Genomic DNA, 12,688 nt, shown 5'->3' with positions numbered 1-12,688 from the left:
AGAGACTATGAGAAACTGTTTACATTAATTAAAGGTATAATTCTCTGTAGGACAATGAAATAAATTTCAGCTATAAATTTCCATGTATTTGATCCATTTGTCACAGAACCATCTCCATCAAGGTAAACTAGGAAATAACAATTTCACAGATACATCTGGTTTTCTCAAGCACCAAGATCCAGGTTATCAAACAGGTACACAGAAAAATTGAACACTCTTCTCCCCCCACAAAAACCAGCATCTTCTTGATGGAATTCTTCCCTCTCCCTGAGCTTTGATTATGCAAATTGTTTTATAAGGAGAGGAAGATGCTGGCATGATTTTTAGCTGCCTTTACTAGAGGAAGGTTTATATTAAAAATCTTGTTTGCATGGATTCTGAGGGGTAAATTCTGAGACAAGGAATCTTTTCCTTAAGTTTTAAGATTCATACCACCACTGCCTGAATGCTGAGCTAAACAACTGCGTTACTGACAGTCACAAAAAATATTAAAATGATTTCTAACTTTTTTTTTTTGTTTTGGATGACTGTCTCCTGTCTCTGAAGATTTCCCTTGCAAGTCATTCATTAAAGAGTTGGTAACCAACACAGTGAAAAGACTAGGTAAAAAGCACCGTGAACATGTTTTCTCATACCATTCTTCCTGTGTGTTTGCTGCCTCTGGCCTCAAACTGTACAAATGAAAGCTTGTTTGATTTATGTCAAAAACTATATATAAAATATCATAGGGGATCCACAGAGAAACAGAGTCACTGTGGGCTTTGGTTTCATTATCCATTGAGGAATAACTGACTACAGCCTTGGAGTATGAAAAACTGATCAAAGCCCTTGCTTCCTCATATGCAAAGAGAAACCCACTGTAGATTTCCTGTTTCATGCTTCAGTGCCAAAACACAATGAAAAAGTTCTAGATGAGCATGTGAATTATTCTAAAACATTGTTAAATCAAATCTGATGGTTATGCACATTTGTGAAACTCATCATTTGAAATGTCAAGTCACTGACAGCAGTGTGTCCTGAGGTGTGATGTATATTTGTGATAATTATTTGCTTTTTAAAGTTATGTATCATCTGCATCAAAACAGGATTTTTCTTAAGTATGCCTGAAATGTAGAGATGTCAGTGCCAGCTGTGTTATTCAGATCTAGGTTTTAAACACCCTGTGCCAGGAAAACACGGAGTCAGGATATGACTACAATACCATTTTTAAGGTACTCTGAGTTATTTTTCACTTTTCTCTTAAAACTGTATGCAGTGTGGTTGATGGAGAATGATTACTAGCATTAATAGTAGCTGCAGTGATTTCTACTCTGTGCAGTATATGCAGCATGATGCATTAAGGAAAATAGCATAGCAATAATTGTTGTTATTCTTACTTCAGTATTAGCAAATGATAAACTCTTGGGATTTATTGGAATTCAGTATTCAGATCTCTTCTGTGGCTCTGAGAGGCCTCTTCTCTGGTCATTTCAAAACTTTTTTGAATGAAACTGAAGGCAGTTGGCTCTGTTGTTGGGTAAGTTCTGCTAACGTAGGAGGGCTGTCTCCTGAGTGTTAAAAAGACCATTTGCAAATCTTCAGCATCTTCTTCCTTGACAGCAGAAGTTACTACACAGAATGGTTAAGATGATGCTGAAATGAAATTTTACAGGAGATCCACAATCTTCCAACAGGAGACAAGGTAGGGAATGGCAGTGACTTGAGGTGACCCAATAGCAACTTCCCCACCTTTTCTTTCTGGAAAGTGACACTGTAAATCAGCACCCCACCAGTGTCTGAAGTCAATCTTTCTTCCTATCAGAAAAGAAATTCTGTGAGGAGACTGCAGAGAATCTGGCAGCTACCTTACTCCTGCTATTTCCTGACAGAAAATGTTATAAGAAAATTGCCCAGATGAACAAAATTATCAGGGCGCTTGCAGATATTCTAATCTGTGCCATGACCGGCAAGAAGTACCATAGGAGATGGATCAGGAATCTTAGCTGTAGGGGAGCTCAGAGCTATTCTAGTTCAATCAGATTTCACAATTTGCTCTAATGAAGACTGCTGGCAGAAGTTCAAAGCTACTCCAGGTCTCGACTCTCCCTCCACATTACTATAAAAATGTCTGTAGAAGTGTTAACTGCAGAGGAGCCAAAAGTTGTTTTGGTTCCAGCCTTTCCCAGCAGGAGTAACTGAGAAAATAGAGTAGGAGTGCTAGTTCTGCTCACAGCTCCCTCAGCCTCCTGTAGAACACCAGAGATGTTGCCGGGAACATGGTAAAGTGTGCCCAATGCTGTCACCCCTCAGAGCTCCTGCAGCCTCAGCCACTCCCTCCAAACACCACTGACACAGATGCACTGGCTCAGTAACTCCAGAAGTCTTTGGAATTGCCATCAACCTCAGCTGCTGATAACCTGAAGGCTGTTTGAGAGGCAGCAGGTATCAGGAGGATGGCTGTGTTCAGCCAGCATTGATTTCTTCAGCCTTTTGTCTGTATCTGCTTTCTGTCTCATTTGGAGGTGGTTACTGTTACTACACGTAGCATGAATCATGTCTCCGTTAAAAAACAGAGCTTCAATTGTCTTACATAACCCCTGGTAACTGCATGTCTAATAATAGCAAGCCATTTCCAGGTAGGGAATCTGTCTGTGTCCCAGACCAGACACATCCACATGCACGCACACACACATATTCATATTACTTTCTACACTTCACTTCTGGGAAGGAGTGAGCTTTTCACATGCAATATGACAGTTCTGAGCTGCAGGACCAGACAACTATTATTTTGAAATGCCATTTTCACTTATTGCCTTGAGAAGCCAGTCCAGTACGTGCAACTTGCTTCTCAGCCCAAGCAGCAAAAAGGAGCAAACCCAAAACCCGACAGCTCTGTTTGGTTTTGAGAGACCATTGAATGGTGAGGGCTATGGTTGAATCCTGTCCTGAAAGCTTGAAACTTTCTAGATTTTAACTCTCCTTCTGTCTCTTAGGGAAGGCCCACATTTTAATCAAGTTGGTACTTCTCATAGTTCTGACAAACCTTATTTTTCCTCCTCTCAGTTTCCCCCTTGGAAAAGTAAACAACAATACGCAATTCCCTCATTACTGCCAGCCTAATGGAGAATGGTGCAAATTAATGATGACGTCTTCAAATGAAACTTCTTTATAAATTGAAAATATAATTATTTTTGTAATCCATGAGTGGTCCACAGAAAGGAGGAGTTTCTGAAGATTACTATGGTGTCACAAAAAATCTGAACTTTCATTCAGTAGGAGGTTAAAGAAGAAATTTTCACTGGGAATGTTGCTGCTTTTCTGTGAGACATTGAGCTGCCCGTCCTTTTCCCAACGAGACAACATTCTTCTGCAGAGAAACATGATTCAGGTCCATCAACTATAGTATCCTGATTCTGGTGAATAACAAACACAAGACTCTTCAAAGGAAGGGAATCACAGAATCATAGATATCTCGAATTGATCGTATGAGGATCATCGAGTCCAATTCCCTGTTCCTCGCATGACTAAAACTAAATCATATAACTATGAGCACCATCCAGGTGCTTCTTGAACTCTGAGGGGCTTGGTTTGCAAATAGTGTGGTTCTAGACTGTTTCACAAGGTTTTCCAAAGAAACCTGTTCCTTCTGACCTCTCCTGTCATCAATCACCATATCCAGGCATCTCAGATTGGATTATATGGTATTACCAATGTAAGAGCCAGGCTTCAGTCACCCTAAACTTCTATATTATCTCAGTGTAAGAGAGGAATTGAAGGCAGGGATTTGGTAAATCAGTTTCACTTCTGAATTTGTTCAGCTTTGAGATTTCAGTTTAGGTTCATTTCTTCATATTGTGTGAATAAAACACACGTGAATAAGCAGTTAAAAACTTAACCGATCACATATAAAAAATGTTCTCCTTGAGCTTTCATTTCTAAATCTATTATCTTTCTTAGCTTGGATAATCTTTCTTGAAAGTTTGCTGGGATTATTTGAAAACAATAAAACTTAGTGGATCAGATGTCAGAATCTGGTTCTATGCCTACTTCTGATCAAGACATACCATATAGCCAGGCAGTATCTTTGAGAAATCATACTTTCCTATTTCTTGGGATCTATGGACAATGACTAACAATTTGGTATTGTTATTCTGGGATCAAGTGTCTTACTTCTTGGATCCACAAATCACCTTACAGTAAAGTCCGAAATGAACTAAACATAAATTGTATTTGAACTCACAAACTGACTGGTCTGGCCAACAATTGCAGACCAGCTTTCATGGATGCCCTCCCACTAACTTAGTCTGTGATACTCATATGATCTCACACAGATTTCTTTTGGTGCAACAGGGAAAAAATTGGACTGGTACTTTTATTTGTTATCAAATAAAAGCCTATGGTTCAGCAGCAAAAAAACTCAAATCAAACAAGAAACCTGCTGAGTTGTAAACTGTAGGTTATCAGTGTCGTGCAGTCATGAGCTGACTGTGTTACTGCTCTAGGGTAAGAAATTCTTACCTTTTCTGTAGGAAGTCAAATTAATTTGCCTTCACCGTCTAGTAATCCCCTTGTCAAACAGGAAGAAATTCAGATATTGGCCACTCTGCATTACAACATATTATTTAGAAAGTTGAAAGAGAGAAGCAAATGGAAACCCTAGAACATGCATCAGTTGCTGAACTTTCAGCATTCCTGCTAAAAAAACAGTATTGCCCAGATTCCAGCTAAACATCTGAGAACACAATTGATCTTGTGCACTCAGGTTATTTTTGTTAGGGCTGAAACTCCTGTAGGAAACACTTTAACTGGTGACCCAGTAAAAGGTTAAACAAAAGTTGGACTCAAATTTACAAAGCCATCTGAACTGGCTTCAAGTAGACATGAAACATCTATGCATCTGGAAAACGGAACTTGCAATTGACTTTTCTGTACCATCTGCTCTCAAGAACATTTTCTGCTTGGGAGTTGCATAAACAAGGAAAAAAAGCACACAAACAACTTCCTGTACCATGTTTTTGGTCACTTGTAATGACGCATTACAAAGCAAAGCAGCTAAATATGCACAACTGTGCCTCACTCCAGATGACAACATGTATTATATAAGAGTAATGCCTGACAGAAAGATACTTATTTTAAGATATCATGACACAAAGAGCACCCAAGGGGAAATATTCACTACATGTGAGAGTTGGGGGCAAGTGCCAGGGAGAGTTTTGCCTCCATCTCAAATGGCCAAGTGTAGTTCAGAAAAATCAAAAAGAGGACTTTTTTTGGCTTACAAAGTAAAATGACAGAACTTGTTGCACCTTCTTCTGTACGGGGGAATTTAACTTGTAATGAATGTAAGCTTTTTGTTGTTATTTAGTGTCACTTTGATGCGTTTTAGATTCAAAATTATTCTTATCCCAAAAGCTTTCAAAAATATAATTTGTTTAGACTAGCTTTGTTCGCCTGTTGGGAAGCCATGGCCTGATTTAATCTTGTATTGTGGCATAAATAAAACAATATCCACAGGAATTAGAGTAGTTTAACCAGAATAAAAATATCTACCTCTCCAAATGAGTCCCAAGCCTTTAAAACTGTGTATGTGTTGGCCTCTCTTTCCAGTGACTGCACTAATGGAATTTCATGGAGACATATGGGGAAAACCCAGTACCTGTGCAAACACAGGGAACTGCTGAAGGTGAAGAGGGACGAAAGCCTAGACTGGAGTAGGGTGTGCAGCTAAAGAAGGCAGTTTGCCTCTGCTCTGCTGTATTTTTGAAACTGAAGTCGAGATGAGTTTCCCCCACTAATGAACAGACTCAAGCTATCAGTCCACAGCCGTTACCACAGGATCAGCTGGCAGTATAGATCTGACCTGGTTTGGGCATGGGCACATGATCACATTACTGTTAAATTAGCAAGAGTTTGTATTGCTGCAAGAGAACAGACGATATATAATCTAGCCCGAAGTCAGAGCGGCGCAGACGGGTGATACCTGATCTGATAGAAAGCCTGCGATATAAAGTTAATCCATTTGTTCTGAAAACATTCAAATCAGTATGAGAATTTACCCCAGATAACACTTTGTGTTACATGGCTACAGTGGTTTTGATACAGTTTTATGACTGAGATCCACTATGCCATCAAACCACAGCTTCAGAAATTGATTTTGCATGGAAACAACCAATTCTATCAACCTACAGGGTAAATCTGGGGGTGCAAATAGCTCCAGGGGAGATAAGTCCCCCCATCTGAGAAGCAGACTGTCTTTTTAAAGACGAGCCATGGAAGAATAAAGGGGTTCACTTCCAAATTGGTATCTGTTACTTTCCATGGGCCAAAAGGACTTAGAATGCCAAATTTTCTTCCTATCTTCAAAACACAGTGGTTTTATCGTTAATATAGGATTTTTCTAGATAATGGACCCTGTAGTTTAGAATCTGCAAGATTAGATTATTCTCAGGAGACAAGTCCATCTCCAAGAAAACATCTCTGCCTGTGGCAACAAATTCTCAGATTAATGAAAACTGTTTTAAGATTTCAGCTGAATTAAGAAGGTGCACAGTTCATACAGGTCACCTCTACATGGGAGGGAACATCAATATGTTTTCTGTACCTACAATTCATTAATAGCAAAACTTGGTTCATATCCTCTTTGCTATAGCATCCTTCCTTTCCTGCCTAGCCCCCTTCCTGACTCTAATGCCTTACACCTCCATCCATCAGAAGGACACCACATGAAATTTTGTCCATAATTACACTGGCAAGTCTCCTTTGGGTTTCGTGGAAGTTACATACTCATAAATGGGAGCAGAATTTGGCCCTCTGTCTTTTCAAAAGGAAGACTAACGATCAAATAATTTTCTCACATCTCTGTTTGCACTTTCACAGTCTGGTTACATTGATTTGTGTCTCATAAGTAGACATTTCCTTTGTTGGTTACAAATCAATGTTATAGACCTAGCCTGCCTGCACATTTTCCCCTTCCCTCTCACTGTGAGAAAAACAAAGTGCAGCTTCAATTCTTCTTGCTTTGTAAATGTGAATTTCCTTGATGAAGCATGAGAGAAGCACAGATAAAATTCCAGCTCTCCCTCAAAAAACAGGAAACGTCTGTGCTTAAATTTCTAATTACCAAGGTGCTTTATGGTATGATAAACATCTTTATCATTCCAGTCCTGCCACTGCTTTGTTAACCTAGTTATAATCCTCTTCTTCAGATATCACAAGGTTTCCCAGAGCAATCCAATGTAATATCACAATATGACTTCATGGCATGAGTAAGGAAAAAGAGGCAAAGGTTTTAGTCTTCAGCAGGACTGAGCTGCCACACAAATCTCCAGGAAAGGATGGAAAAGAAAAGGGTTTGCAATTGGTGCCTGAGAGGCAATGAGCTTTTTGACTGCAGTATGAAAATACAACAGTGAGGATAGATGGGTATTTTACTACAAATGGATACGCATGATAATAGAAAAGAAATAGTAAGAAATAGAGCCATCAATAAGAATATACCAAGTAAAAGAAAGTACAGGTGTAAATGTGGAACATATCAGTTTGATTTTCCTTTATTAAAAGAGAAAAAAAAGTTTTTTAAAAAAGAGTAGAAGCAGCCTCAAATCAATCTCATCAATTTTAATACTATGAAGAAGTTTAATAAGTGACAGTTCCACCAGTTTGATGGAGGACTCATGACTGCCAAAATAAAAATAGAAATTTTTTAGAGCTGGCATCAATAATAATAATAATGATAAGGTTTAAAGGATGTGAGATCAAAAAGGAAAAGAAAAATTTTACAAATATGAAACAAGGTTTGCTACACTGCCGTCACCACCATCAAAGAACATCCTCAGAAGTCAAAAGGGAATTCTATTTATTTTAAAGAGCAGCACTAGTAATCAGGAAATCTGGGTCCTACTTACACCTCTTCTGGGGAATCTGTGCTTGGCCTTGAGAAAGATATTTCAGTGCTCTGTGCTTCAGCTTCTCTGTAAGGCCAATCAAGATAATAATAGCTCTACTTCGCAGGCATCTTCTAAAGCTTAACTCATGGGTGCTGAGCAAAGACCTTTAAGGTATTTATGTAGAAACTATACATGGAAGGAAAGACAAAAAAGAACATAAAGATTTGGGAAACACTTGAAATTCCACAGGTCAACCACTTCCTGGAAATCAAAAGAAAAGAACAAATAACTTCCTTTTTAAAATTTTATTTCCAAAGGAAGTGTAAAGCTTCCCAGCTAATTGGCAAAGAAGTTGCCCCTGCAAACATCATCATACAAGAGGTAACAGGGAGCCCTGGTTGGCTGCATCCTTAAGACATTGTGTACACATGCCTGTGTTATCCCAGTGAGGTAACACCATTCTGCTGGCCTGATAAAAACAGAGATGAGGAGAAGTTACGACTACTTGGAGAGTTGTCTATTTGCACAGACTCTTGACAGCAGCAGTTCAGGCGAGAAACCATATTGCTCTAAGACTCTGGGGACCAACCATTCTGTCTCTCTGGTCCACCAATCCACAACCTTAGGCAACTACCTTTTTTGCTTGTGTTTAAAGTAGGCCTGGCTTTCTAAAAATTTTGAGTTTTCTAATAGTAGATGTGGTGGAATAGGCCTTGATAGAGTAAACCCATAAACTAAATCAGAAGGAAAGAAAAAGAGATAAAAAATAAGAATGCTAAAATGAAGAGAATTATAAAAACAAACCAAAATTATTCTGATTTAATACAACTTTGATACAACTTTTCCAAACCATTTTACTTAGACATAAATGACAAACAGAAGACACAAAATACCATGAGTCAGATCTGCAGTATCAAATAGGTTCATTGATGTTTGTCACAACTCTTGCCTCTAGTAAGAGTTAAGAAAGAACTCAAGAGCTAGAACTGCCCAAACTCTGTTTAGTTTACTGATTAAGAATACATCTACCAAAACCCCAAGCAGTGATGTGTTACCAGTCCAAAAGGACTACCACAACTATGTTCATCTACAGGACACAGAGAACTCAAAATGCATTCCAATGCAAATATATTTATAGCTGCTTATTTACAGCATAGGTGCCTTCCACTGTATTCTGCATATTTTTCTTATCTTGCATTATCAAAGTTAGCAGACAGTGGAAAGGTATGTATCTTTTCCTTATCTTATCCTGAACAGGCTTTGCTAACAAGGACATAAATTCTGCCTTTTCAATACTAAGCTACAATTAGGACGGAGGTCATGACATTGCAGTTAGCACAAAGGTCACAAGTAGTGTTGCTACTCAAGGGGTTCCACACTACAGCTAAGCAGGAACCCAAAGCACTCTGGGCATACGAAAGTGAAAAAGCTTTTGTATGTCTGAATATATGCATGTCAAGAGTAAACATTTAATGAACAATGATAACAACCCCCCCCACCATGTTCATAAGCATAACAAGGATCAAAATATTTAACTGTCAGATGGACAAGGTAGGTTTACCTGGTGGAGAGCAGTGTAGGTAAATGAAATCTTGTCTTTTACATTTCATGCATTTTAAGAAGCTCCTCAGATTATTTGTTTACTTTAACCAGATGTCAGTTCTTTTGACAGTAAGTGCTAGAACAAAATTTGTAGTGGAATGCATACACCTCCAAAAATTCCAAAATATCTCAACAGGTTGTTTCTTTTTGGTTCTTTTTATATGGATAAACATCAAAAGGTGAAATATCTGGGCATAATTCACCCAAAGACTGGGCAGAAGTACCCAGAACGAGCATTTTGCTGCAGGTGCATGTTACTTTAAAACCTAGTCTCATGAAGACTCGTTACAGGACAATATGATTCACTTACCCAAACTTTTACAAAAAAGCCTTGGATAGACTTAGGTAACTAAAGTTGAGTGCCTGTTTTTGCTGCACATTGGAGCAAGTAGCCTCAAAAACTCAGCCCACAGGATTGGCTCTGAGAGCAGGGGGAGCTGAACTGTTAACTGCAGTATCCAAAACACACGAACCATGAGAGGATTATACTGAGCTCTGTGACAACTACACTTGAGGAAAATGAGGGAGGAAAGGGGTTGAAGGAACATGAAAGGAAAATGAACAAATTCAGATCAATGGAACAGACCTGGAGGCTTCTAAAGAGGATCTTTTAAAGAGCCACAGACAATGGCCACAGTCTAGACTGAACACACAGAGAAAAGTCAAGACAAATCATCAACATTAATAGCTAAGTAATCACATCACATAACAGCAAGATTACAGCAATAGTATCTCTGTCTCTGCTCTGAGGTGAAATCACCTGGAATGTGAGATTTGTTTCTGGGCACCTCCTCATCAGAGTGATTGGAGAGAGTTCAAAGAGCTGCCATATAAATGACCAGAGTGGTGGAAAGACTGAGCTATTAGGGAAAGAAATGAAGAACTACACCTGCAATAGCCCAGTTACAATGCCAGTGACTATCAGATGAAGGGAAAGGCATGAAAACAAGCTTCATATAATTGAAAGGTGCAAATGCCAGAAACAAAAAAGAGAAAAAAAGAAACAAAAAAGGGAAAGAAGAGAGGGTAGCTAATAATAAAAAAGGTGTAGAGATAAAATCAAGACCAGTAACATAAAGCTGACATTCCAAAGAGCAAATAGCATAAGCCTGAAGAGTAATATGCTTAGGGAAGGAACTGAAGTTTGACGGTGTATTTAAAACTGACCTAGACAAAACACTAGACGTGATGCACACACCATCCTTCACTGGCCCTGGGAAGATGGACTGAGCAGGTCTTGATTGTTTTTCCAGTTTGATGACTCCAAGGTACACTCTGTTTTTGTGGCCTAAAAGCCATCTGTAAAAATATGGAAACCCATGAAACACACTTTGGCAGGTTAGAAGATGATTAACCAGAAGGAGACTAAATTCATGTTCATTGGATAATCTTGTGAATTAGGCAGAGCTGTACATGAAGAAAGAAGTAAAACAGCAAGAAGCAAAACCTAGCCAGTTGAGGAAAGGACTTTTAGCATCAGACAGAACAACGAGGAATAGCCACACAGCAGAGTGGATAAATAATCCACTCTGCATAAAAAGAGAATAGCATGTATGGATCAGGCAACAAGATGTGAGAATGGAATTGGGGAAATTACTTCAAAGGATATGTGACCTCCTGAACCATGAGTTGACTAGGCTATGGAAAGTTTAAATGCTTGCATCACAAATCCAGAAACCTGATTGTGCAAAAAGGGAGCTAGGCTCTCTAGAAAGCATCCTAAGAAAGTCAGTAACAGATAGACAGAGTGAGCCTTGAACCTTTTCATGCTATTGAATGGATATAAGAAAATAGAAGAAAAAATAATACTCCACTTACTTGAGTATTAAAACACTGCAAAAAGCTGCACACACAGACAAAAAGTATATTAAAGTCATGCAGGGGGTGGCAGTGGAGGGAATGCAAGTGAGGTGAAACACTGCTGTCACTTCCCATCCAGAAACCCCCAGCAGCAAGGAGTGCAGACAGGAAAACCACCAGCTAAACCTGAGACATAGAAATTATTACATTTCTGACTGATTTCAGCCTGCACTGGAAATAATCCTTAGTTATTATAACTGGAAAGTAAAGGACTTATGGGTGAAAAGCGAGGGGTAGGTAGAGACAGAAATAAACTTGTTTTTAATGACAGTTTAAAGTGGTGGTGTTATCAAAGAGAAAAATTAGGTTAATGATATCATCATTTGAGTTGTGTCTGTTTTTATGGTTTTTGGAAGCAAGGGGAAAAAAGACAACCTCCTTTGGACCAGAGACACTAACTGATTTAACTCTTCTATGCTTACTTCAGATTTGGTGCTGCCATGTAGCCCTGACAAGGCAGCACCTTCCCAACACTGCTAGCTTGGCCTGAGGTCTGCTGACTGTCAGATCCTTCCACGTTGTGAAGGAAAAACATCTCATGGAGTTTCATGATACAAAGATCATATTGGCTTCTGAGTTATTCTTCTGCTAATATTCCTCACTGGTCAAGTATGACACCCAGAAGACTTTCCCTTTGCTCTACCTTCAGGAGCACAACTTCTTCAAAGATGCATTTTGATGCTGAATTTGAAGTTGAGCTGGTTGTACCAGCAATGGTGCTTCCTGCACAAAATGGTAAACATAAATGCAGCACTGATTACTTTGCAAATCATGCCCTGAGGCTCGAGGTCCAATGAAACAGTGATTTTAGAGGCAATATCACATAAGGTATTCTCATTACTCCCCAGGCCATTGCAAAAAATTACTCCCCAATCCCTGCAAAAATTTATGATTTAAAGAAAGATTGGTTGTCTCTGCTCATAGCCCAACTCTACAAACAGCTGTGCTGGTATGAGTGGGGGAATTGTGCAATGTGTTGGAAAATCTGAGCAGCCAAAGAGGGAAATTTTTTCAACTGGTTTGGTCCCTGAAGCCCATGTGTCGACAAACCACAGCCTGTGCACCTTATTAGCTTTCTGCAGGTCCCTGCTAACTAATGGTATGTACCTGTCCATCTGCAGAGCCAAAAATAGCTACTTTTAAAGAACAGAAAGGAATTCCTGCTGAGCCTGACAGAAGACAAGCCCACCATGTGTCTGCCTGGTGCTGTGGAGTCCTGTGACAAAGGTGGCTTGAGGCAGTGCATTTATTTTCCAGCTGATGTGCACTGATAACCTGACCTCTACACTTACAAGATTCATGTAATATTTCATCGCTTACCTCAGCTGCTACTGGCTCCATATTCTAAACCCCCATGTACG

The 12,688-nt window shown here is 39.2% G+C and overlaps 1 protein-coding gene across 20 annotated transcripts in view; it reads right to left on the bottom strand.

Moving 5' to 3' along the window:
- The window catches only part of ZBTB20 (zinc finger and BTB domain containing 20), a 475,348-nt gene that overhangs the window by 67,261 nt on the left and 395,399 nt on the right, over positions 1-12,688 (bottom strand). For 2 of the 20 annotated variants that reach the window (XR_007903182.1, XM_051779637.1), the window contains one exon: positions 10,635-10,766. The exons of 15 other annotated variants lie outside the window; for them this stretch is intronic. The gene's annotated coding sequence lies outside the window, so the exon portion shown is untranslated. 3 more of the 20 variants (XM_051779640.1, XM_051779655.1, XM_051779654.1) reach the window with 3 other exon arrangements.

The sequence above is a fragment of the Manacus candei genome, unplaced genomic scaffold (genome assembly GCF_025592945.1).
Source record: "Manacus candei isolate 608988 ecotype Guabito, Panama unplaced genomic scaffold, ASM2559294v1 h1tg000014l, whole genome shotgun sequence".
NCBI classification, from domain to species: domain Eukaryota; kingdom Metazoa; phylum Chordata; class Aves; order Passeriformes; family Pipridae; genus Manacus; species Manacus candei.
This window is presented reverse-complemented; position numbering and strand designations above follow the sequence as displayed.